At 38.2% G+C, this 26,490-nt stretch overlaps 1 protein-coding gene across 3 annotated transcripts in view; it reads right to left on the reverse strand.

Annotated features, from left to right (window-relative positions):
* F13A1 (coagulation factor XIII A chain) overlaps positions 1-26,490 on the reverse strand; it is a 167,393-nt gene that overhangs the window by 122,519 nt on the left and 18,384 nt on the right. The window lies entirely within an intron of this gene.

Below are 26,490 nucleotides of genomic sequence, written 5' to 3' on the forward strand. Positions count from 1 at the left end.
CACCAGAGCATCATTGCAATAATTGCTAAAGTGACTGCTATAAAAATAAGAATAAAGAAAGAGAGAGACAGACAGACAGACAAAGAGGAACATAGGCATAAAGAAAATACATTGCAATAATAAAGACCTATCAATAATAACCTTACATGGAAATGAATTAAATACTCCAATCAAAAGATATAGGTAGATGAATGGATAATAAAATATGACAAATATATATGCTGTCTACAAGAGACCCATCTCAGAGAAAAAGACTCACACAGGATGAAAGTGAAGGGATAAAAAAGTTTTTCATGCAAATGGAAACAAACAAACAAAAAAAGTGGTAGTAGCAATACTTATACCTGACAAAATGGACTTCAAAACAATGGTCATAACAGAAGGCACAGAAGCCCACTACATAATTCTAAAGGGATCATTACAACAAGAGGATATACCATGTTTAACATATATGCACCCAATATAGGAGCACCTAAATATGTAAAAATCTCTTGGTGGACATTATAAGAGAGATTGACAGAAATGTAGTAATAGTAGGGGATTTTACCACCTCATTGCCATCAATGGATAGCTCTTCAAATGAAAAAATCAACAAAGAAACAGCAACCTTTAACAACACACTAGGTCAGATTATTTAATTGGCATTTATAGAACATTTCTTCCTAAAGCAGCAGAATACACATTCTTCTCAAGTGCACATGGAATATTATAAAAGATAGACCACAAATTAGGACACAAAATAAGACTTAACAAATTGAAGAAAATTGAAATCATATCAAGCATTTTCTCAGATCCCAATGGCATAGGAATCAACCACAATAAAAAGCTCAAAGATATTCAAAAACATAAAGGATAATAACATGTTATTAGAAAAAGAAAATGCATGAGATCAAAGGAAGAAATAAAAAATTACCTTACAACAACAACAAAATAAAGAACCTAGGAATAAATTTTATTCAAGGAGGTAAATTATAGGACATTGAAGAAATAAATTAAGGAAAATACAATTAAGTGGAAGCACATACCATGTTTATGGATTTGAAGAATCAACATAATTAAAATGTCCATACTACCCCTAGCAAGCTATAGATTCAACACAATTCCTATTAAAATACCAATACATCTTTCAGAAATCTAGAAAAAAAATCCCAAAAATTTATGTGGAACAACAACAACAACAACAACAACAACAACAAAAAAAAAAAACCCTGAATAGTTGCGGTAATGAGAAAGAAGAGAAAAGTTGGAAGGATCACAATACCAGATACCAAATTATACTACAGTGCAATTATAATCAAAACTGGCATAATGACAGGCATAGAGACCAATGGAATAGAACAGAGAGCCCAGAAATCAATCCATTCTTTTATGGTCAATTAATATTTGACAAAGAAGGCAATGGCATACAATGGAGTAAAGACTGACTCTTTCAATGAATGGTGATGGGAAAATTGCACAGGTACATGCAAAAAATGAAGCTAGATCACTAACTTACACCATATACAAGAAAGACTCAAAATGGATAAAATACTTAATGTAAGTCATGCAACCATAAAAATTCTAGAAGAAAATACAAACAGTAAAATTTCAGACATTTCTGAAAGCAATATTTTTGCTTATATCTCCAAGGGCAAAGGAACTTCAGTAAAAGATAAACAAATGGGGAGAATCCAAGATGGCTGCTCGGGTAAGCACCTAGCCGCAGCCGCACGCAACAATTTCAATAAAATACAACTAAAATATAAAATGGACATTACCCAGAACTATAGGAAAGTCGACTGACTGGAAATTCTACAACGAGAAGCAAGGAGAAAACCAGAAGGAAGCGCAGAGGAGCTGTAAAAGCCCAAGGTACGGAGACACGCGGCGCCGAGGAGAGGACAGAGCCGGAGAGGAGGGAGGCCGAGTGCCTGGCTGGCGTTCCCTAGCGGGAAGGAGACAAACACTCCGACTGTGCTGAGCCCCCAACTGCTCTGAACCCCCATTTTAGGCCAGACCCCGGGGACCCAGGCTCATCCAGAGGGAGCTGGGCTGTAAGGCGGAACCCGGGGAAGCAGTGAAAGGAGGTCCCAGAGGCGCGCACACTGCGCGCAGAGAAGGGACGGCCGACTGCCCTGGCAGGAAGGAGACAGGGGCTCCAGACTGCTCTGAACGCCATCTCCAACTCCACTTCCAACTGATCTGAACCCCACTTTTGGGCCCATTGCGGGAGAGCCTACACTGTTTGGTAGCAGGCGAAAATCGAGGGCACCTTTCTCTCAGAGGTGCTTGCAACAAGTACTGAAGGACCCTGAGTCTCAGGAGTCGCATAGGGCGGGGCTGATGGAAGCCAAGGCTGTAGGCTCCACCCTGAAACCCCGCCCCATCAGGAAAGCTGCCTGTGAAAATGCCTAAACCAAATAGATCACAAACGAAAGAAAGGGAGGACAAAAAGCGACTGGATATAGAGTTCAAAACCACACTTATAAGGTTTTTCAAGAGTTTCCTAGAAAAGGCCGATAAAATAAATGAGACCTATGAGGTTATGAAAAGGGATCAACAAGAAATAAAGAATACATTGTCTGAAATAAAAAATATTATACAGAGTCCTAAAAACAGAATAGAAGATCGCAAGAATAAAGTCAAAGATTTGGAACATAAAGAGCCAGAAGACACTCCTCTGCAGAAGCTAGAAGGCAAGAGAATCCAGAAAATTGAAGATAATGTAAGAAACCTCTGGGACAACTTCAAACGATCCAACATCAGAATCATGGGGGTCCCAAAAGATGAGAGAGAGCAAGATATCAAAAACATACTGAAAGAAATAGTGACAGAAAACTTCCCCCACCTGGGGAAAGAATTGGACTTACAAGTCCAGGAAGCACACAGAACTCCAAATAAGAGGAATCCAAAGAGGACCACACCAAGACAAATCATAATTAAGATTCCAAGAGCAAAGGACAAAGAGAGAATATTAAAAGCAGCAAGAGCTAAGCAGGTGGTTACCTATAAAGGAGCACCTATACGATTGTCAGCTGATTTCTCAACAGAAACCATGCAGGCCAGACGGGAATGGCAAGAAATATTCAAGGTGATGAATAGCAAGAACCTACAGCCAAAAATACTCTACCCAGCAAAGCTATCACTCAGAATCAAAGGTCAGATAAAGAGCTTCACTAATAAACAAAAGCTAAAGGAGTTCATCACCACCAAACCAGAATTATATGAATTGCTGAAGGGGGTTCTTTCAGAAGAGAAAGTAAATAAAGATAAAAATTATGAACAACAAATACGTAACTATCAACAAGTGAATCTAAAAACCAAGGAAATTAAAAAAAAAATCTGATGAACAATATTAACTGTTGAATATAATAGAATCAGAGGTATGGAAGGGGAGTGAACTGATGATTCTTGGGGAAAAGGGGAGAGGGGAATGTGGGAAGAGACTGAACACAAACTGTGCACCTATGGATGAGGACAATGGGGGGTGGGGAAAGGGCAGAGGGTGGGGTGGGAAGTGGGGGGAAAGGAACACTTGTAATAATATGAACAATAAAAATTTATTTAAAAAAATAAATAAAAAATAAAAATAAAAATAAACAAAAATAAATAAATTTTAAAAAAAGATAAACAAATGGGACCATTACAAACTACAAAGTTTCTGCACAACAAAAGAAACCATCAACAAAAGAAAAATAGAACCCACTGTATGGGAGAACATATTTGACAATGATATATCTGGTAAGGGGTTGATTTCCAAAATATATAAATAACTTACACAACTCAAACAACTAAAGAATGAGCAAAGGACCTAAATAGACACTTATCCAAAGAGGACATACAGATAGCCAATAGACTTATGAAAAAAATGCTCAAGGTCACTAATCATTAGAGAGATGCAAACTAAAACTACAATGAAGTATCACCTCACACCTGTTAGAATTGCTACTATTAATAAATCAATGGACAATGAGTGCTGGCTAGGATGTGAAGAAAAGGGACCCCTAATATACCCTTGGTGGGAATTCAGACTGATGCAGCCACTATGGGAAGCAGTATGGAGTTTCCTCAAAAAATAAAAAAATGGAACTGTCTTTTGATCCAGTGATCCCACTTCTTGGAATATCACCTAAAATGCCAGAAACAACAATCATAAAGAATATATGCACCCTTGTGTTCATAGCAGTGTTATTTAGAATAGCCAAGATCTGGAAAGAGCCCAAGTGCCTAATAGCAGCTGAGTGGATAAAATAGCTGTGATACATTTACACAATGGAATATTATGCTGCTGCAAAAAAGAAGGATCTTTTACCCTTTGTGAAAGCATGGATGGACCTGGAGAATATTATGCTGAGTGAAATAAGCCAGTCAAAAAGAGATAAATACATGGAATCTAATAAACAAAATAAACTTATGAGCAAGATAGAACCAGACATATGGAAACACAGAACAGACTAGTGGGTACCAGAGAGGAGGGGATGGTGGTGACTGAATAATGACAGTGAAGAGATTAACATACCCAATGGACACAGACAATAGTGTGGTGAAGGCCAAGGGAAGGGGAGGTGGGGCCTGGGTGGAGGGGATCATGAGGGGGGAGTAGGAGAGAGGTCATCTGCAATAGTATCAACATTTAAAAAATTTAATAAAAACATAAATAAATTGAAAGCTAACCCAAAACAGAAACAAAAAAAATTATTGAGCAACATGTAGTTGCCAGCCACAGTTCTAGATACTGAGAACACAGCAATGTCAACACAGATATGTTCATAGAGCACAGTATGTTCATAGAGCATAAGTGTGAGCTGATATTATCTGTTTACCTCTGTGGAGGTAAACAATTACTAAGCAAATACATATATACTATGCGAAATGGAGATGAGTGCTATGAAAAAATAAAGTAGCTTAGGGGACAGAGATTGATGAGAATGGGTGTGCTCATGTTGAGAGAGTGGCCAGAGCAGGATACTCTGTTAAAGTGACATTTAAACAGTGATGTAGGGAAGTGAGAAAATGGATGCTGTAAACAGGGGGTGGGGGGGTGGGGGGAGAGCACTGCCGTAAGTGCAAAGGTCCTGAGGAAGGCGATACTTGGCATACTCAAGGAGATCTATGTGCCTGAGCAGAGGGAACTAAAAGGAGACCCATAGGGGATAAGGTCAAGGAGAACCAGGATACCAAATCAGGCCTTGTATGCAGCTGTCAGGACTTTGGAATTTATTCTGATTGATTAAAGTATTACCAGAAAAGAGGCATGAACTACATTAAGTTATTTTAAAAACCACTTTGATTGCTGTTTGAAGACTGTAGAAGAGCAATTTGATTGCTATAAAGATCTCTTGAATTCCCATAATATTCCCATTTTGATTGTTGGTCATGAAAATCCCTCCAATAGAGAACAAATTAGAGATAATGCTAAAATGCTTTTATCCCTGGAAAAGGAAATATGTTTTCTTAAATTTGTTACTCTGTGATATGAAACCTTTCCTAAAAGCTGGTGTTAGCAAGTGGGAGAGAACTGGACATTGTGAATAGGGAAACTTGCTCACAGGGGATGGTATAAAAATGTGGCCACTTGAAGTACAAAGGTTATCTCCCTCTCCCTTCCTTTCTGAAATCTATAAAATATATTTCAAGGGAAAAAAGAACAACTTTACTAAGATATAACAAAGATAGAATCTGAGGGATGGGTAAAAAGAAGGACATGTATATTGTATTTTATTAGCATATATATATCAATATATATCAATATATATCAATGTATATCTATATATCTATATCTATATCTATATCTATATCTATATCTATATCTATATCTATATCTATATCTATATCTATATCTATATCTATATCTATATCTATATCTATATCTATATCTATATCTATATCTATATATATATATATACACACATACATATTGATGTTAATTTGCTTATTATAGATGAGAGGACTGATACAAAAATATTCATGCACTTTGGGGGGTCCCTCAGCCCAGACTGCACCCTCTCACAGTCCAGGAGCCCCCTCGGACTGTGAAGGCTCTGCTGTGGAGGCAGAAGAGGCTCCTGCCACCACTGCTGTGTTTGCCAGCCGTGAGCCTGGCTTCTGGCTGAGTGGCACTCTGGCTGAGTGGCACTCGCCCTGTGGGAGCACACTGACCACTAGAGGGCAGCTCTTGCATCGAACGTCTGTCCCCTGGTGGTCAGTATACGTCATAGCGAGTAGTCGTTCTGCCATTCAGTGGATTTGCATTTTAGCCTTTTATTGTATGGGATGTTCATAGTTGCTTCATGAGCTGATTTGAAAGTATCATGAAAAGAACTATACTCAAACCTGGTTTCCATAAGTGACATACCTCAATTTCATAAGTGAATATGAAGAACTTGTTTAAACATAAGGATGTAAAGGGACCACATCCTAGGCTGGACCGTGAATCCTGAGTAGGGACATCTTGTAGGAGAAGGTGACTGTTCATCATATCTCCCCAAGGCTTTGGCTTGTATTTCAATCTTCCCTTGTTCCCTTCAGTTACTTGTTACCTACTGATTTCTTTCTTTCTCTTTCTTTCTTTCTTTCTTTCTTTCTTTCTTTCTTTCTTTTCTTTCTTCTTTTTTTTTTTTTAATAAAGGTCATTGCTGAATACTTTATTTATAGACTGAAGGGGTCTAATTCTGCCTTCCATTAATGACCCCCAAGTCCAATCCTTTGGAAAATGACACAGAGAATTTTGTCTGAAACTTCTGTCACTGCTCTTAAACTCCAAACTCTAGACTTGAAACATGTATTCTGAAGTTTCACATTACCTTCTGAATGGCCAAATAATCCTTACTTTGGGACTTCCTCTAGGCCTGCCTTCCCCGGAAGCTTCTGGTCACCCAATATCTCCACACTGCACCCCATAAAAACAGCCATTTGGCAACTCATTTTAAGGGAACTAGTCTCAGCAGCTAATGACAAGAATCCAGTAAATCCATGATTGCTAAAATTTTAATATCTGATAAGATGAACTATACTTTCTCTCACATCCATATTTACCCCCTATAAAAAAGAATTCCTTAACATATTAAATGAATACTATAGTTTAAATCCATTCATCACATACAATTTGGAGAGGGATATGGGTTCCCATTAAGTGGACCCTATATCCTTCCAAAACCTTTCCAGTCTCCAGGGAAGGTGTCAGGCCAGGAATACTAGTAATGAGGATTTGAATTCCACTGATCCTACTTGAGGGAGGAGATTAGGTATGAGGAGCTCAGTTAAGGTATCATTATATTTGTACTAGTCATTGTAATTATGTCTAATATCAAAATAATGAATATTTGTTGTTTTAAGCCATTAAGAAAGATTATGATCATTTGCTACTGTAGCAATAGAAAACTAACCCAAAGAGAAGGCACATTTTGGCATGTTGTGAAGATTCCCTACAAGTTATTTTATGAATGCTGTTACTATAGATCTTATACTCATACTCACTCAAATCTCCTCAGGTATGAATTAAGAAAAACTTCAAGGATGAAAAATGTTATGAAGTTCAGGGGTCTTGGTCAGGGGTCATCACAGGCATATCAAGGAGCAAAAACAATGATAAGGGAAATAAACCTACATTAGATTTGGCAATACTGAAAGGAGGTAAAAATAGCAATGACTATACCTCGAGCCCAGATATTGATTTCTAAATGTCACTTTCTATTAAAAAGGAGCAAAGCTCCTTGGAGAATCTGTTTTCAGGACTGGGGTGGGGAAAAACATAAAATGAGCCTGAAACACCTTGTCGTTCCAGAAAATAAGGAAATAAATATACTGAAGCCAATTGAAAGAGTTTCCAACTGGCAAAATCTAGGACAATTTGAACATCAAATTAATTATAGTAATAGATTTAAGTAAGCCATTCAATTAAAGAAAAAATTACAAATTCATGCTTATATCAATCTACTATCCTATCATAAAAATTTGATGATGAATAACATAATCTCATAGTATCAAGGTACTTTCTAATAAATCACTTGTCAGTTACAAAGGGAACAGAGAGTAATTATTCAGTGCAGAATCCTGACAGATATCACTGTGTTGGGTTCTGTGATGTGCTACAAAGCCTCCTGGAAGAAAGACAAACTTACACCAAGATGCTGGCAGTGATGTCAGAATATGGTCCTTAGTGGGTCAGCCCACTTTGGGAATTGCCTTAGCTAAGGTAAACTGCTTCATCCAAGACTCCACCTTCTAGGGGCATCTCCCATCCAATGGATGAACACCAAGGGAATACAAAAGCCAGTCCTCCAGCTCCCACACAGGAAAATTCTGAAGAGCCATCCCTGCTCCATAGCTCCTTCTGTGGTCTTTGTTGGGACTTCATCATAGCTCGACTTCTCTCTCCCCTTGTCACTTTTGCTTTCATCAACAGGGGTTTATCCAAAGAGCAATCCCTAATCATCTTTTAAAAATATATATTTTATTGATTTTTTACAGAATGGAATTGAGATAGAGAGTTAGAAACATCGATCAGCTGCCTCCTGCACACCTCCCATTGGGGATGTGCCCACAACCAAGGTATATGCCCTTTACTGGAATTGAACCCGGGATCATCCAGTATGCAGGCTGATGCTCTATCCACTGAGCCAGACTGGTTTTAGCCCTAATCATCTTGCATGCTAATTTCAAAGCTTATTTCCTGGGGATCCCAATTGCTATATTCATATAACCCTCCAATATAATGGCATTTTGAGGTGGGGCCTTTGGAATGTGATTAGGTCTTGAATGAGTTAGTGCCTTACAACAAAACAGACTCCAGATAGCTCTCTTACTCCTTCTGCCATGTGCGGACATAATAAGAAGACAGCTATCTATGCCATCTATGAACCTGAAAATAGACTCCCACCTTGATCTTAGACTTTCCAGCCTACAGAACTGTGAGAAAGAAGTGGTTTTGTTTACAAGGCATCTAGTATATTATATTCTGTTATAGCAGCCCAAAGAGAATAAGACACCAACCTGTAACACTGCTTGATCAAATGATCAAAGTTAACATCAGCAGTAATGAAATCTGTAAAAAATTGTGTGTAACCAGATATGATTCAATGAGAACACATCATCACTTCTGCGTTATTATTGCTGAAGATACATAACCTGATTTTAATCATGAGGAAACAGAAAAACCCCAACTGAGGCGCATTCTGCCTTATAAACTTCACATTTGTCAAATAATGAAAGCCAAAATAAAAGACTATTAAACTCTCCACACTGAAAACACACACAAACACACACACACACACACACACACACACACACACACACACACACTATAAAGATGAGACATAACAACAAAATGCCACATGGATGCTGGATCCATGGGATTCTCTTGCTATCAAGGACAATATTGGAAGAACTTTTGAAACTCAAATGCGATCTGGAGATCAGAATATATATATATATATATATATATATATATATATATATATATATATATATATGCCCAAGAAACTGAATGACTGGTTCCTATGATGCTCACTGACCACCAGGGGGCAGTGCTTAATGCAGGAGCTGCCCCCAGGTGGTCAGTGCACTTCCACATCAGCTGAGCTGACTGATGGGTGCCAGATGCAGGACTCATAGCTGATGGGCACCACTGTGGTGGCATGAGACTCTCCCGATCAGGACTGACTGAGCTCGAGACAGGGGCAGGCACAGTGGGGCCACGATGAACAGGAGAGGCAGGCAGGAGCAGCAGGCAGCATTGGATTGCTGGTTTTGGCACAATACCCCCAGGCCACGCTGAGGGACCCCACCCATGCACAAATCCATGCACCAGGTTTCTAGTAACATATAAATGTTAATATCCTGATTTTGATGGTTATATAGGAGAGTGTCTTTGCACTAAAGTATTCAGGGATGATGGGACATTGACCCCTCTCTAATGATTCTTGGGGGGGGGGGGGGGGGCGGGACACAAGTTATTTGCACTCTTGTGAATTTTCTGTAAAGTCAAGTTTGTTTCAAAATTTAAAATCTTTCCAACAATAACATCAACAACAGAATAACATGTGTAGCCACTGTTTGTAAAATTACCTTGTTTTTTCATGTCCTCCTTTTTTTTTCTTTTTCTTTTTTTTTTTAAACTATCAGTAATGTAGGTCTTTGGTGGGAGGAGGGAGGAACACAATCATTCAGTTCACAGCAATATCTCATCTCTCTTCTTCATCCTCTGTCTCTGACGAGGGCCTTCCCGTTGTCCTGCCCATACAGTACCTTAACCAAGTTTCTTAAGATGAGCAATGTATTTTGAGCTTTCTCTCATTGGAACATCAATACTAATTCTTCAAAAGTATGTGCCTAAAGGTATCTTCAGTTGCCCTGTATTGGGGAACCTCCTGTCTCAAAAAAGGGCACTCCCTCTCAAGAAGCATCAGCACTGAAAGAATATAGAACTAACTGGTGAGAAGCAGGACCTATTGCATAATAATGCAAATGCAATCCAAAATCCAAGGCAGAAGAAATCGACATGCTTTAGGGGGACTTAGTAAATCATTGAAACAGGGATGATTTAGCACCCACAAGACCAGCTTTACCATACCATATAAATCTATGGGAAAGAAGGCAGAGAGCAAACTTCTTTCTACTTTCTGAAGATGGTTATCTTATACCAATACAGGTGCCCTAAATAATCAAGACTGTGATTTTTTTTTTTGAAAATTTATCTTGATAGTTATAAACACAAGTGCTGTCTTTATGAATCATTTTTATTTTTAAAATCTGGCTAACACTCTACTCAAGTGACTTTGACATGTTTGAAGCAATTTGTTTCACAAACGTGAAAGTTAGAAAAGATTGAAATGATGGAAATGAAGTAATGGAGACAGTGTGCCATTTTCCATCACTTAGAAATTTGTTATACAAATAAAAAAGTTGTTTCATGAAAAACACCACCCTAGCTGTCTTCACTACTTCATGTCCATCATTTTAGTCATAGAATCATAAATTTTGTCACTTTTTGTGAAAGTAATTGCTTCAAAATACTAAAGGCTCTTGTCTATTTGGTACACTAGTTTTCCAGGGTATTTACAACATACATGTCAACCTAATTTTGAGATGTTGAACATCTACCCTGTTTCCCCGAAAACAAGACAGTGTCTTATATTAATTCTTGCTCCCAAAGATGCGCTAGGTCTTATTTTCAGGGGATGTCTTATTTTCGGGGAAACAAGGTAATGAGGCCTCTCTCTTTGGGAGCCAGTTATGGAATGAGAGGAAAAGGTATTTTGCCTTTGTATTTTCCTAGTTAAGGAAATAGGACTAGAAATAATGTTAATTCTTGGGTTATATTTTTAAATGGGAAGCTTGATACTTGGAAGAGTTGATAGCATTATGTTGATGTCTGATTTATTTAAAAAAATCCTGCCCACATATTTCTCCTCAGGTAACATTAGTGTTGAGTGTTTCACACACTTCATTTAGCTCTGGACTTCAGGAAGTATGAGGCTGCTAAAACAAATGCCATAGACTGGGTTGTTTAAATATCAGACATTTATATCTCTTCATTCTGGAGGCTGGGAAGTCCAAGATCAAGGTACTAGGTACTGGCAGACTTGATTCCTGGTGAGATCCCTCTTCCTGGCTTTCAGATGACCCTTTTCTTTTCTTTTCCTTTTTCTTTTCTTTTCTTTCCTTCCTTCCTTTCTTCCTTCCTTCCTTTCTTTCTTTCTTTCTTTCTTTCTTTCTTTCTTTCTTTCTTTCTTTCTTTCTTTCTTTCTTTCTTTTTTTTTTTTTAAGAATTTTTGTGAGTTTATTTTACCCAAACTGTCGACCTATGTCGGGAAGCAGAACCTCAATGGATTGAGATAATGCTCTAAAGAATGGCATACCCTTTTTTTTCTATGTCCTCTCTGGTTTCTCTTTTTCTTCTTAAAAGTATATGAATCCCTCCATGGGGCACTACTCCCTTGATTCAATCTAAACCTAATTACTTCCAAAATCCCCACCTCTAAATACCATCACATCGAAGGGTAGAGCTTCAACATATGACTTTGATGGGAAGAGGAAGTAACACAAACATTCACTTCACAGCAATGTCTCATCTCCCTTCCTCATCTGTCTCTTACCAAGGCCTTCAGGTTGTCCTGCCCACATAGTACTTTAACCAAGTTTTAATTTTTATTTATTTGTTTATTTATTTATTTATTTTAAAATATATTTTATTGATTTTTTTACAGAGAGGAGGAGAGAGGGATAGAGAGCTAGAAACGTCGATGAGAGACAAACATCGACCAGCTGCCTCTTGCACACCCTCTACCGGGGATGTACATGCAACTAATGTACATGCCCTTGACCGGAATCGAACCTGGGACCTTTCAGTCCGCAGACCGACGCTCTACCACTGAGCCAAACCGGTTTCAGCTTAACCAAGTTTTTATACCTAAACTCTCTCCTCAAGGAGGAATCAATACAATTGAGATCCAGATTATTGGTTATTCCTAGTATTCGTGACCTGATGCTGGGCAGGGATCTGGAAAGGTCTTGGAAAAATATGGAGTCCCCTGAATGGGAAGTGAAGACAGGAACCCATCCCTCTCCAAATCTTATGTGATTAATGGAATTCAACTATGACAGTTTACCCATTTAAGATGTTAGGAAATTAATTTTATAAAGAGTAAATATGGAGGTGGAAGGAGTGCAATTAGTCTTATCAATTAAAATGTTAGTAAGAATGGATTCACTAGAATTTACCATTAGCTGTTGGCTGAAACCAGTTCCCTCTAGAACAGTGAGTCTCAAACTTTCTAATGCTGTAACCCTTTAATACAGTTCCTCATGTTGTGGGAGCCATAAAATTATTTTTATTGCTACCTCATAACTGTAATTTTGCTACTGTTATGAGTTGTAATGTAAATATCCATGTTTTCCAATGGTCTTAGGCGACCCTGCTAGTGGTTCTCAACCTGTGGGTGGACCCACAGGTTGAGAACCACTGCTGTAGAACCTAAGACCATAGGAAAACACAGATATTTACATTATGATAGATGGGATGCTAGAAAAAAAGGCATATGCAGGAGCTTAGCTAATATGGCTGTCAAATCAAAGCTGAAGAGGAAGCTACTAGAAAGCTAGAGGAATGTAGAGGCCAAAAGGGAGCTATGGTATGGTACTAACAATGGGAACAGCTGTCCATATAGAACACAGGAAATGTGTGCCAGCAAGCAGAGACACATATTAGCACTTTCTTTTCTCTCAAAAAGTGTTCTGGTTTGGAGGATAAATTACAGCATTACACTGGCTGTGACTAACTGATCTTCATCCATCCCTTGGCTGACCTTGTGCATGAATATATTTGAGCATTGTACTGGGCATGGATACTTTCCAGCCTGTAAACAAAGTGGGTGGTAAAAGTGATTGCTGTGATTACTTCTAGCCCAAACATTTCTGATACTGTGATTCTATGGAACACACCAAGCTTTGGATTGCTTTATCTTTAACAGAGAGCACATTCATACACTAAAACATCTAGTGAGGCATGATTTTTTGGGAGCAACCAATCCTAATTACTCAGTGGCTAATTATACCCAGGCAGTTCTCCTCTTTTAGCTTCCTGTTTCTTTTTTGAATACAAACTCAGCCCTCAGCAGCCTCATTCCACTTCCTTTTAACTCATGGTACCTTACTCTCTTTCATCTTTCCATGCTTGACTGCCCATGTTCTTTATCTTGTCTCAAAAAAGACTCTTAAAATATCTTATTTCCTTAGGACACTGCTCTCTGCAGAATGTCAACTAGTTATCATGCAAAGCCAATTTCTGAAAATTTTTAGAAATAGCAGACAGTTATATAGTATCTATTCTTACAAAGCATTTTCACTTTGTAAAGGGAGGTTCAGAAGTATGTATTAATTTAAAGGAGTAACTACAATCAAGGAATTCAACATGCTGTTGCTGAAACACCTTCCATGTTTCTCCATCTTCTACAGATCTGGCAGGTGGCAATATTATCTTCATCAATATATGATTGGTGAACCTACTGTGTAAATGAACGAATGAGATTGAAAATAAATCTTTTTATTATAACTCACCTTATTGTTACTCTACACATTATTCTCCCAGAAACCTTTAATTTTTAAAATATATACTTGCTTTCACAGTCTAAAGTATGGGAATCTAATCATCTCCAGATTATCAGAAAAGTATAGATTATATATATGTCCCCTCTCTACTCTTCCATAGGCATGTAAGTAAAGAAGGTGAATAAGTAAAGGGGTGTATATCATTCATGTCTCTCTTTACTCCCATGTGCACAAAGACCTATACCATTTATTGATCCCCTTTTGAAATGTGAAAAGTAATGGTAACTTCATTGAATTTGATCATGTTAATGAGATTCCAATTTCTGATAAAGGATAGTTTCTTAGGGTCCATGTTTTAATCAGATATGAGGAAATGGAAGGTTTAGGAAGGATAACGATTCTGCCATGTGGAAACACCAGATGCCACAGCTCACCTCTATACAAGCAGAAAACAATGAGCTCCCGATTTCACTGTCCCAAAGTGCAGTCACACAGCAAACACCCATTGGAGACTGATTCTATAAGTTAGTACCTCCCCAATGGGCCTGTCAGAATGGGTCCCCCATATCACTGCAAGTTCCTCAAAGCTCTGGAGCCTTGAGAGTGAGTGCTGCCCCAAACCCAGGGCCTTTAGCACATCTAGCTAAGCCTCCTGAAAGCTGAGGAAACATTTGCGAATAGATACAAGTTTCTAGACCCACATCCTGAAGGAAGCACCTGTAAACTCCCTAACTAATGGGTAAATAATAAAATATTAATGCACAGGACAGTGTTTATTGTGTACAATAGAGAGAACAGGAGAGAATGAGAGCAGGAGAGAAGTAGAGATGGAGAACAAGAAAATTATTTAAAAAAAAAAAAGGTAGAAAAGAGCAGAAGGTCTGAGATGTTGAGAAGAAAGGGATAGCAAAAGGGAGGTAGAGCTATTTATAGCTTTTTTTATGCTCCTCTAGTACCTGTCTGGCTCTGACTGCTGTAATGAAGGTTATTCCTCCTTAAGGAATACTATAAGGATTTATCTTTCCTATACAGTTGTAATATTCAAAATAAGACTAGTAATTGGGTCAACTTATCAGCAAGCAACTATCACCAGGAGTTCCAAGAGCTTTCCAGTTAGTGCCTCAGCAATCCTCACAGCACACTCATGGCATAATGAGAGGGCATGGATTATGAATAAGTAGTCCACTTTTATTCTTTCTTCAGTGGGTTTTAATTTCACTTGGACACCATCTCTCTTTTCACAGATTGGAGACTTAGAGCAAGATATAACAATGGGGACATTGGTTTTCATTAAGTTTCCCCCCACCTTTCCTACCCCTAACTTCACATCCTGCAAGAATTTCTTAGAATTTATATGGAAAGGGAAGGGAATGCCTACATTGTTTAATCCCTAAGTTCAGACCATGAGTGTCCAGTAGAGGACAGTTTCAATTATTTGGGTGCTAATTAGCCATGGTTATGAATTCTCATAAGTATAAGACACAAGCAAGAAAATAGAAGCAGAGAGAGGAGTGAAGATGAAGGCAAATTATGGAGGGGGGCAAAAAGGGGAAATTCAGGTATCAGTGTGGGAATTCTCCATGGTCCTTTACAAGTGCTCCATGCACTGCACTTGATGTTATGAAACATATTGGCCACTCTATTACCCTAAGGACACTGAGTTTTGCTTAGAAACTCAAGCTCTGCAGGATGAGATGTGGGTCACAAGGCAGGACTGAGGGGACTCCTTGTAAGTCTCTGGCACTAGAAAGGGGATGCCAATCCCTCCTACATTGACACTAAAAACATCTCTGCCACTTTAGCTAGAATTGTGGGCAAAGAATTCCTGGCAGAACTTGGCCTGTGAGTTGTCAGAGTTGACTGATTTAGCTGTCAGCATGAAGACACTGGATATTTTTGCTTGGAGGTTTAGTGATTGTTGTCTTTGCTTGGGATCAGAAAGAGGAAACAGAAAGCAATGGCCTCCTAATTGCCTTTTTGACAGTGTTTCCTCACTTAGTGCTAGTTTTTCATTGGAGAACTTCATCCAGCACCACTGGTGTGGACTATAAAGTCTAAGGGGTCACCATAGTGGGAGGGATGGGAATCTTCTCTCTCACCCCCATGGTTTCAGACCCAGAGTGGGGTGGGCTTTACTGAGCGGATACTTAATAATGGATAAGTTGATCCCATAGAAAACTGCTTGAAGAGTCACATGTATCCAGAGTCAGGTTAGGCTGGTGCCTCAGCAAAAGTTTCCACTTACAGGTGACAGTCAGGGACATTAGACAGAATTTACAAATTAATACACTGAACAATAGAACAATAATCTAAAGAGTAAAAACATAGATCTTTTAAAGACTTCACTTAAAACTCCTCCATAAAGTAGTCTAAAATCTATGTCTTATCTGGGAGTACAAGACCATCAATAGGTTTCCAAGTGCCTTTTCTCCACTGAAATTCACTTTTTTCTAGAATATGTATTTTTCTTATTCAGTTGGGAAAAATACCCATCCTTTGAGACCCAGTACATAGAGACTCCTCCAACTAGCTTCACAATGTCTTTCTCCAAGGTGCTTATCAAGTATTTTTTCTAAGAGGCTGGCATTGAACCCAACTGCTACTGTCAGACTGAACTGTCCAGACTCTTTGAGGACAGAGGATAAACATTTATATATTCCTACTATAATCCCAGTATAGTGCTGTGCACATGAAAAGTGTTCAATAACATATCAGGAGGAAAATAAATTGGCTTTATCATAAAATAAGCCAAATAAAAACCTAGAAAATCTATAATAATAAAAGTATACTATGCAAATACTGACTGACTGTCTGACTGACTGACTGAACAGTAGAACAATGATCCAGATGACCTTTCCAACAACTATGCTATGACAACCACTGGCGCCAGACCAGCCAAGGTGGTTACAATGTGATTGGTGGGAGGCCCAGCCATTGCCTCATAATTGTCCTGCAGAGGGAGGCCCAGGCCACCAGCCGGCAGGGCACTTGATCAATCAGAGGGAGGCCCAGGCTACCTGGTGGCGGCACTGCAGAGGGTAGCCTGGGCCTCCATTTGTGAGGGTGATCCATTACGGAGCCCTGACCAGGTGGGCAGGGCCTACCTCCTTGGGGCAACGGGTTGTAGAGATCCCAAATTATGAGAAGGCACATGCCAGGCTGAGGGACAACTCCACCCACCCCATCACCTAACCGAGCACACAAATTTCATGCACAAGGAGTCTAGTAAGTATATAAATATAAAAAAAGCAAACTAATCATTTTTAAAAAAGAAAATTTATTTGATATGAATGCCAGATTTATAGAGTTATTTTAATGTTGGCACAAAATCTTAAGTGTCAAAAAGAAGAAATGGATATTATATTAAGTTACCATAACTTATAGACTACAAATCCATTTAGGCTCTGTCATCCACTCTCCTTCATATTCTACAGAATAAAGGTAATTTGCAACTGTAGTTAAGCATTTTCTAGGGTGAGTTCTGCATTTTACTAAAGGGTGTTATAAAATAGAAATATGATAGAATAGTGTTTATAATAAAGTGAATGGGGAAAATGTTAAGCTAAAGAATATATATTTTTAACTTTCTGCCTCCTCTGAGATTTTAATACACTAATGTGTATTGGGTTTGGGACTCTGGGAAGGGGCATGAAACACAGCAATATCCAAAAATATTTGTCCACTGAACTTGTTTTAAGGAGCATCTCACATCTCAGATGTTCACAGATAACATGCTCTTACTGTAGGAAACACTGCCCTAGTTTCTCAGATGCTATTATTAGTCACTTCAAGAGGCACTTAAACATGAGCCCACTGCCAAAACACACAGAAGCAAACATTTAAAAGACAGCCTGTATAAATGTTGCTTCAAAATAATGACACAGGTAGTCTATTCTCATCAAAACACAGCATAATATAGTGGAATAAGCATAGGCTAAATGTTTCCTCGAATCTTACTAGCTGCATGATTTGGGGCAAGAAACTTTTCTGCAGAAAAATGTACTATGTCCTGCCGGGACCGGTTTGGCTCAATGGATAGAGCGTCGGCTTGGGGACTGAAGGGACCCGGGTTCGATTCCGGTCAAGGGCATGTACCTTGGTTGCGGGCGCATCCCCGGTAGGGGGTGTGCAGGAGGCAGCTGATCGATGACTCTCTCTCATCAATGTTTCTAACTCTCTATCTCTCTCCCTTCCTCTCTGTACAAAATCAATAAAATATATTTAAAAAAAAAAGAAAAAAAAGAAAAATGTACTATGTCCTTAAATGGCAATTTTAACTGGACTTTCTGAACCAAAAATCCATAGGGACATATACTCTTAAAGGACTTGGGTGATGTCCTTGGGTATAGGAAATGGTTCTTTCACCTTGTAAGCTCTTGCAGCATCTGCTCACCTCCTATATCTTTGAGAAACTTGAGGCCATCAGGCATGATGATCAGTTTCCTAGCTCTTTACCTGACATAGCCACACGGCCCCCTAGTCTTTTCCAACACCTCCTAGGACATCTCTGCCACCTCACTCTGTGCTTCTACTTCCTCCAGCATTCTCCTCAGCTACTCAATGTTTCTCCTGAACCTTCAGGATTCTTCCTCTCCTGGCTCCTTTTTCTCTGACTACCTACATGTTCAGGTACCCCCAATCCTAAAACAAACACTCAAACTAAAACACCCCTCCCTTTTTTTCATGTCCTCTAAAAAGATTAACCCACGTTTGCTATGTCCGTTTGTTCACATCTCATTTATTTTCAGACCATTAAAATTTTGTTTTTTCTCAAGTAGCCAGTGTCTCCCTGACTGTTGAATCCAGTGGAAAGCTCCTCACTGGATCTCCTTAAGTATTACATGAAACTGCTCACTCTTTGGATTTAGTGATACTGCCCTCCCCTCATTTCTCTCCCATTTATCTGATCGTGGTTTTTGTTTCTTTCAGGGGCTCAGGCTCCTGGACTGGCCCTTTAAAAGTTGTTTTTTCCTAAGAGGCTGGCATTGAACCCAGCTGCTACTGTCAGTGCCTGAGCCTGTTTCTTACTTGATCTTGCCCACCGTTCTGTGTATGATATTCACATTTTCACACATCCAACCCAAACCTCTTTCCTCAGCTTCAGACTTATCTATGCAACCATCTATTGGACAAACTTACCTGGAAATCCCTCAAGTCTCTCAAATTTCAGTTTGTACATTCCACTGTTTTATTAGTGGAGGTCATATGAATTGTGATTAGGTGAGAATGCCTGAGTTCAAATGGCAGCTTCAGCACTTTCTAGGTGTAACTTTGGGTAAAGTACTTAACCACTTCAACCCTAATCTCATTTGATAAAAAGGGAGATAACCAGAGTCCCGTGGGGGAGGGGTGTGTTAAAGAATTAAAGGAGTCCACAGGGTCAGTGAGTAAGTTATCAATGGGAGCCATGGTTCCTCACACTCATTTTTTTTTCTTCCAAATTCCCTATAATCTTCCTTTCATTTGGAAGTGCTAGCAACTATTGACATGGTCACACAAGCCAGCCACTCTTTCTTTCCTCTCACTCAATGCAGACTACAATCCTGTAAATTGTGCCTCCTAAATATTTCTCATATCCAGCCCATCCTCCCCACCTCTAGTACTACTGCCCTCATCCAAGCTCTTTTCCTCACTCCTTTTAGCACATCCTCTTCAGTCTTGAACTCTTCCTAAGAATGGTCAAGTCACTCCTGTCCTAAGACCTATCAGAATCTACTTCCCTACCCAGTTTTCGATAAATATTATTCAAGTAATAAGGGAAATAAAAACATTGAAGTGTTGAGGATATTTCAATGCCTAAGGGGTAAATAATGCAGGACACATGCGATTGACACAGTCCTGTAAGTGCTTGGGCACATGACAACTGCCCTCATGAACAGCATTCCTCAGAATGCAAATATGTAAGGGCTGCACTTTTTGACTCACAGGATGGCAAAGCTGGAAGACATTCTGGCACACACCACTGGTGTCTGCTGGCATCCATGGTCTGCCTGTCCCTCTTCTCTTAAGAGTCTGGAAAAATGAAATGCTTCTCTTACAAATAAGGTAGCAAATGAGACATGAATGGCGTGCTGAGAGCTTCTGGGAACGCTTCTGCTCTGACAAGAGGAGCAGGCTTTGCTGATGTCATCCTTCCCTTCTTCTTTCTGCCATGACAAAAATATAAAGCCTGCAGTTGTAGGTAAAGAGAGCCTCCTAGGTGCTGGCCTTGACTCCCTTGGGATTTTGTGATTAGACTCCACGGCAAAAGAAACTTGCTCATGGACTGTGTCTTTAACGTTAGAGGGCTCACTAGATAGGGTGGCATCCACTATTTTGAGGGGAGAGCTAGGAAGAAATACAGTTGAGCATTTTTTCCTTACAATGACCCTCTCTCAACAGGGTATCAAAAGAAATAGGAAGCCATGTTAAAGTAATAGCAATTAACACCACTAGCTGTTCCTAAATTTTCACAGCTCCACGTACAGGTCAACAAAACCTATAATTAACGCTCTGCTCCATGCCTTTCACAATTTGCCAGGGCTGCAGGCTCAGAACTGGAGAGACAAAAGACCCCACAGACTACTACCATATTTTTCATCCACACCTACCTCTTCAAACTCATTAACAGCTCTCATCTACCTCACACAGATGGCTGGCTCTGCCAGCAACTAATGAATGCAGTTCTCAAAGCCCCAGGCCATCAGCGGCACGTGCTCCCTGCCCACCTTTCTTGATCAGAGAACCCAGCATGCAGTGGGTTAATCTGGGACCATCTGAGAGGGGCAATGAAGCAATTAAAAGCAGAGAAAGAAACTTGATTTGAAGGCAGAGTCGCTTATAAATAAATCCCATGACTTTGGTTCTGACGACAGCTGCATAGAGAAACCTCAGTGCACTAACTCATGCCAACTCTTCTACCCTAAAGTCACAGGGAAAGAGAAAAATACAATAACAACAAACTGATTGTGAACTGAAAACAACTAAGTGTAAAGTTATTTTTTCTTTATTTTTAATATAATAATGAATTGCTCTATGGCATAGTTATTTTAAGAGTAGTGCCTATATTGATCTTTGTTAATACATTTAATCTTGCTATGTAAACTCTAATAGAAATATTTGAAGAGATTCTCTTATTTTTTGTACAGTATTATCTTTTCTGTTTGTTTGAAGTCACTGTTTTCACATTCTAGGTTTCCTGAAATTGAGGCATTCCTGTTTATACAAAGGTTTACAGTTAATCTCATTTTTAGTTCATATTCGATGCTTGTCTCTTCTCATTACAACAGTTACTTTTAAAATTGAGTTTCCATGGCTTTATTCAGTCCTACTGAAATAAGTTCTACATTTTAGGAGAATTACTTCTGAGCCCCAGGGAGTGTCCAATACTGTTCTCTTTGGGGCTTAGCCCTGTGGAAGCGAGAAGCCTGGGCTGAGCTGCCTCTGAATGATGTGAGACGCGGAAAAGACTGATTGGAATAAAACCTCCCTCACTTGTCCTTAAGGCCTTTAGGAATGTGCTTGATTCTCATCCACTAAATAGTAGAAGGTGGAATTTTGTCATTTTCCTTTCTTGTTTCCATAATAAATTTGGAAATAAAAAATTCCCAAGTACATAGCAGGTCCTCAGATAATATCATTTTGTTATAACATCAAAGAGAAAAATCAATTCCCAGCCAAAGCCACTGTCTATGGAGGGTGCACATTCCCCTTATGTCTGTGTGGATTTTCTCCAAGGACTCTGGTTTCCCTGCAAATAGATGGGTGAGTCTATGTTGTCCTAGTCTGAGCGCACGTGTGTGTGTGTGTGTCTGTCCAGGGTAGCCCCACCTCATGCCCTGGCCCCACCTCATGCCCTGAGCTGCCAGGATAGGCTTTGGACAACCATGACCCTGAACTGGAATCAGTGGGTTGGAAAATAATGATATAACATGTTTTTATTCATCTTTCTTAAATGTATGTATAGTTTACATTTATTTCAATGTTTAATATTATAAGTCCTTTGGGTCTTTATTTAGAAGTTTGGTGATTTTTTTATGACTAGAAATATGCCATAGGAACTTAACTCTTGTTTATATCAAATATCCTGTGGTAAAATTTGGTTTCATTATACATCATTTTGCTTAAAATGGCAATTTCCAAGAATCTATAGACAACGTACAGTGAGACTTACTATAATAATGCCTGTAATTGGCTATCCATATTAGACTATAACTTACCTCTGAAAGTACATTTTATGGTTTAAAGGGTTTAAAACACATGTTGGGTTTTAAAATATATAAATAAATTTTTATCTCAAAGACAAATTTGCTATGCTTCCCTTCCCCCACCTTTTACTAAAGGAGCAAAAGCAATAGCTTGTAGAAAGAGGACTTCGGATGCGCCTGTGGTGGGTGCTGCAGTGCAGGCCCTGACTCCCGTGTAGGAGGGAGGCATCATGGTCCTGATGCTGAGAGTTGGTGGCTCACAGCTCTCACTGAGCTGCTTTCGAGGTTTGCCCTCAGCCACAGATAGCCAATGAAGGTCATGATCCTCTTTCTGCGGGTAGCTTGTGGCCAATGTCCAGTCCATACTGGAGTAGAAAGGCCCACATCTTTGCCTCAAGAGAGGACAGTGCTGGAGATCCAGCCCAGGCCTAGGACTCAGCATGCAGTCCATGGATGTCTCTGTTGGTGGAGTTAAATCCTCCCTCTGGCCCACACTGAGTTCCTCGGAGATGCCGATCCTGAGAGCGCTCACTATAAACTTTCTCCACACAAACTGCCTTCTGAGGGTTCATTTACTGAGAACCCAATCTGAGACCCTCAGCTTCTCAGTCTTTCGAAGACTTCCACTATTCTACCTCTTGTCTGAATGCTCAGTGAGAGGTCTCAGGTCTCAGGCCACAGACAAGGCCAATGCAGGGGCAAAGCTTCCTGCCCTGTTTTCATTGCCCTAACTGTTGGGCTAAAGACAGAGATTAAAAATTACAGTGAAGTCGGAGCAAAACTGTAGACAGAATTACAATTGGGTATTTCTTCACATTTATGAAATGATTATCCCATTATAAATGTGTCAAGGGCATTTTAATCAAAGCTAGTCCAAACAACCATGTGCACAAACAAAAAAAAAGACAGATAAATAAACTTAAGGAAAGAAATAAAAATAAACTTTTATCATTTTTTTTGTTTAAAATACTAGCTGTGAACTCCTTTATCAACTAAAGTACCCATTGTAAAAAATAATAACAATAATGGTTTGTCCCCTAAGTGTAATTACATTATAGTTATTTCAATTTCCCTGACACAGGGACAGGAATTTAGTTTTCCCTCTCTTCCTCCGCCACTGGGATGATGAGCAATTCTGTGCAGAACCGAAGCATCACCCAGATGCTGCTCATTTGGACTCAGGAGTCTCTTTTATCCTCTCCCACTTCTACTCTGGCTTCAACCAATTTTCCCACATTAATACACACATTTGCACAGGAAATGCAAATAAGCAAAACCACATCATTACAGTAGTAAAGGTCACATTTTTTTTTCTAAGAATGGGTTTTCAGTTTTAATTGAATTATTTTTCATTTCTTTACATATACTCCCACACAGATCAATAATTTTCCACAGACGCCTTAAAATAATTATTGCATTCTTGCTTCTTTTTATCACTTTCTTGCTTGGCTCCCTGCCCCCCCCCCTTTTTTTTTTTTTTTTTTTGCTTCCTCTGTTTTGGCTACACCTCCACCAAGGAACCCAGTCCAACTCAAGTGTGTGTTTCATATTCGTTTCTGCACTCAATACTATACAGATTTAGTTACTCACACAGTTAGCCACACATGCAGATCTTATGCTCACCCTTCCATATTTTGTTTTCTCACTCACTATCTCTCTCAGAGTTATCAGGCATAGATCTCCTTTGTTCCTTTTTAAAAATGGCGATCCATTACTTGAATACATCACAATATTTTTAACCATTTACTTATTGAGACATTTATTTTTATGTTTTTTTGTCACTATAAACAATGTGTCAGTAAATAATGTCTACCTTTATAAACTGAATTTTTAATATGTCTGATATAGGTTCCTCAAATTGGAATTACTGGGTTAAAGGGCATATATATTAGTTTTAATATATATGGAAAATTGTTTTCTAAAAGGTTATGAAATTGTACATTACATTGGTAATGTATGCTTTTCTCTTCATAGATACCAGCAGGTATTACAGATATTATATCCTTTTCTAAAATGTTGCCAGTCTGATAGATAGTTCTTTGATTTGCTTTCCCTTTGTGCTAATGAATTTGAACACATTTTAATATGATTATAGGCCATTTGGATTTTTTTTTGTGTGTGTGTGTGAAATGCATTTTCATATATTTTACATATTTTTCTATTGCTTGTCTTTATATTGCCAATTTATAAGAGCTTTTTGGTATCTATGTTAGCCTTTATCTCTAATTTATGTTTTGAATATTCTTCTAAATTTCTGTTTCATTGACCTTATTTTTGGTATTTTTGGTCATGTATTTATATTTTGGTTACATATATGGTCACTTGTGGTATTAGGGTATGTATTTAATAAATACACATATACATATATATTACATGTTACATACTAATATATTAAATACACATTCACATGTATACTAAAATGTCAAAATAAAAATGCTAGTTATTTCTTCATCAGTTAATCTATTAAAAGAACAATAAACAAAAAGACAAAATACGCACATACTTTTCTTACTCCCTTAAAGAACTATATTTAGTAATCTTATATACTGAAGTCTATTTCTGGATTCTCTGTTCTACTAAATAATTTTTTATTATATGCCCTTATAGCTGCATCTGATAGAAAATACTATTTTCTTATTATTTCTTTATGTAATTTTCTTGGTTATTGTAAGGTAATTATTCTTTCAAAGTAACTGTTATTTTATCCAGCCCAAAACAAACAACAACAACAAAAAAACCATCCTTCCAGCCCAGCCAGCATGAATCATGGTTGACCTATGAACCAGGAGGTTACAGTTCAATTCTCACTCGGGCACATGCCCAAGTTGCGGGCTTGATCCCCAGTGTGGGGCATTACAGAAGGCAGCCAATCAATGATTCTCCCTCATCACTGATGTTTATATATCTTTCTCCATCTTCCTTCCTCTCTGAAATCAGGAAAAAAAATACCCTTCCATTGGGACTCTAATTGGAAATGAATTAAATTTATATTTTAATCTTAGGAGACCATTTAAAAAATATACTAAGACTTCACATCCAAGAACATATTTGCCTTTTTATTGGTTTCTTGTGTCTTTTATTAAGATTTTATAGATGCTTTACATAGGTTTTATTTTATGTTTTTTTTTCCTACATTGCATATTTTTACTAGTATACATGGAATATTGTGTTGTTGTTGTTGTTTTTTTTTAATTTCTAGGTCTTTAGTGGTAGAGAAAAGCTACTGACTTCTATCTAGACATATTTCAAAGTTTTATTAGTTCTGTGCTTTTTCCTTTAATCTGTTGGTTTTCTATATGTACAAACATTGCATTGATAAAATACACATTTTTTTCTTATTTTCTAGGGTGTACAATAGATATTTCTTATATATTCTTCATTAGCTAACACCTTTAGAGCAATGCTTTTTAAAAAAGGAATTATGATAGCATCTCTAATTTCTGATCATTATTAAAATTATTAAGTTTTAACTTAAGATACCAAAAGTTGTTGGTTTTGGGTAAATAATCTTTAGTATAATTGAGGATATTTCTTCTTTTTTGTTATATTTAAAGATTTAAAGAAATATTGTTGAATTTAATAATTTATTTTTTACTGACTATTTATTTGATTGCCTGATTTTTCTTTTTATTTACTTCTGTATAGGATTATATAGACAGATTTTCTGATACTGAGCCATCCTTGCTTTTCTGTGTATGTGTTTACTTGCTACTCTTTTACATTCCTAGAGAAATATTTATCAAATGTGTCAAATGTTAACAGTTATGATTTAATAAAGGGTTTCATGATCAAATTAATTAGAGAAACACTAAATCAAACAGAGTTAAATGGTACTTCTCAGAACCTTTACAGCTAATGTGTATTGCAACTTACAAGAAGAGATTGGGATATAAAGTGTTTAGTGAACTTTATTTGACCATCCACATTTAATGGACCATTTCATGGCACTATGTTAAGCAGAACAAACTTTTGGGAAATGCTTAAATGAAGATTCTATGCTAAGGTTTGCAAATATTTTCAGAATATGAGATCAGTTAAATCATAAGTGCAGAGCATAAATTAAAAGTCACAAGTATAATATGCCAAAATCATTTGGGAAAAATTAATTTAACTAACATTTATGCCAATTATACTTACTTTTACTTATACCCAGAGTTTTGTCTGAGAATGCCCTAACTACTGATGTTTGGTATTGTACAGACACATCTTAAAGCATAGGGTACATAGGGGCTGAATACACTTTCAACTTAAGCCACCTGTTAAAGTAGGAGTCTAAAAA

The sequence above is a fragment of the Pipistrellus hanaki genome (genome assembly GCF_964339955.1).
Source record: "Pipistrellus hanaki genome assembly, chromosome: 2".
NCBI classification, from domain to species: Eukaryota; Metazoa; Chordata; class Mammalia; order Chiroptera; family Vespertilionidae; genus Pipistrellus; species Pipistrellus hanaki.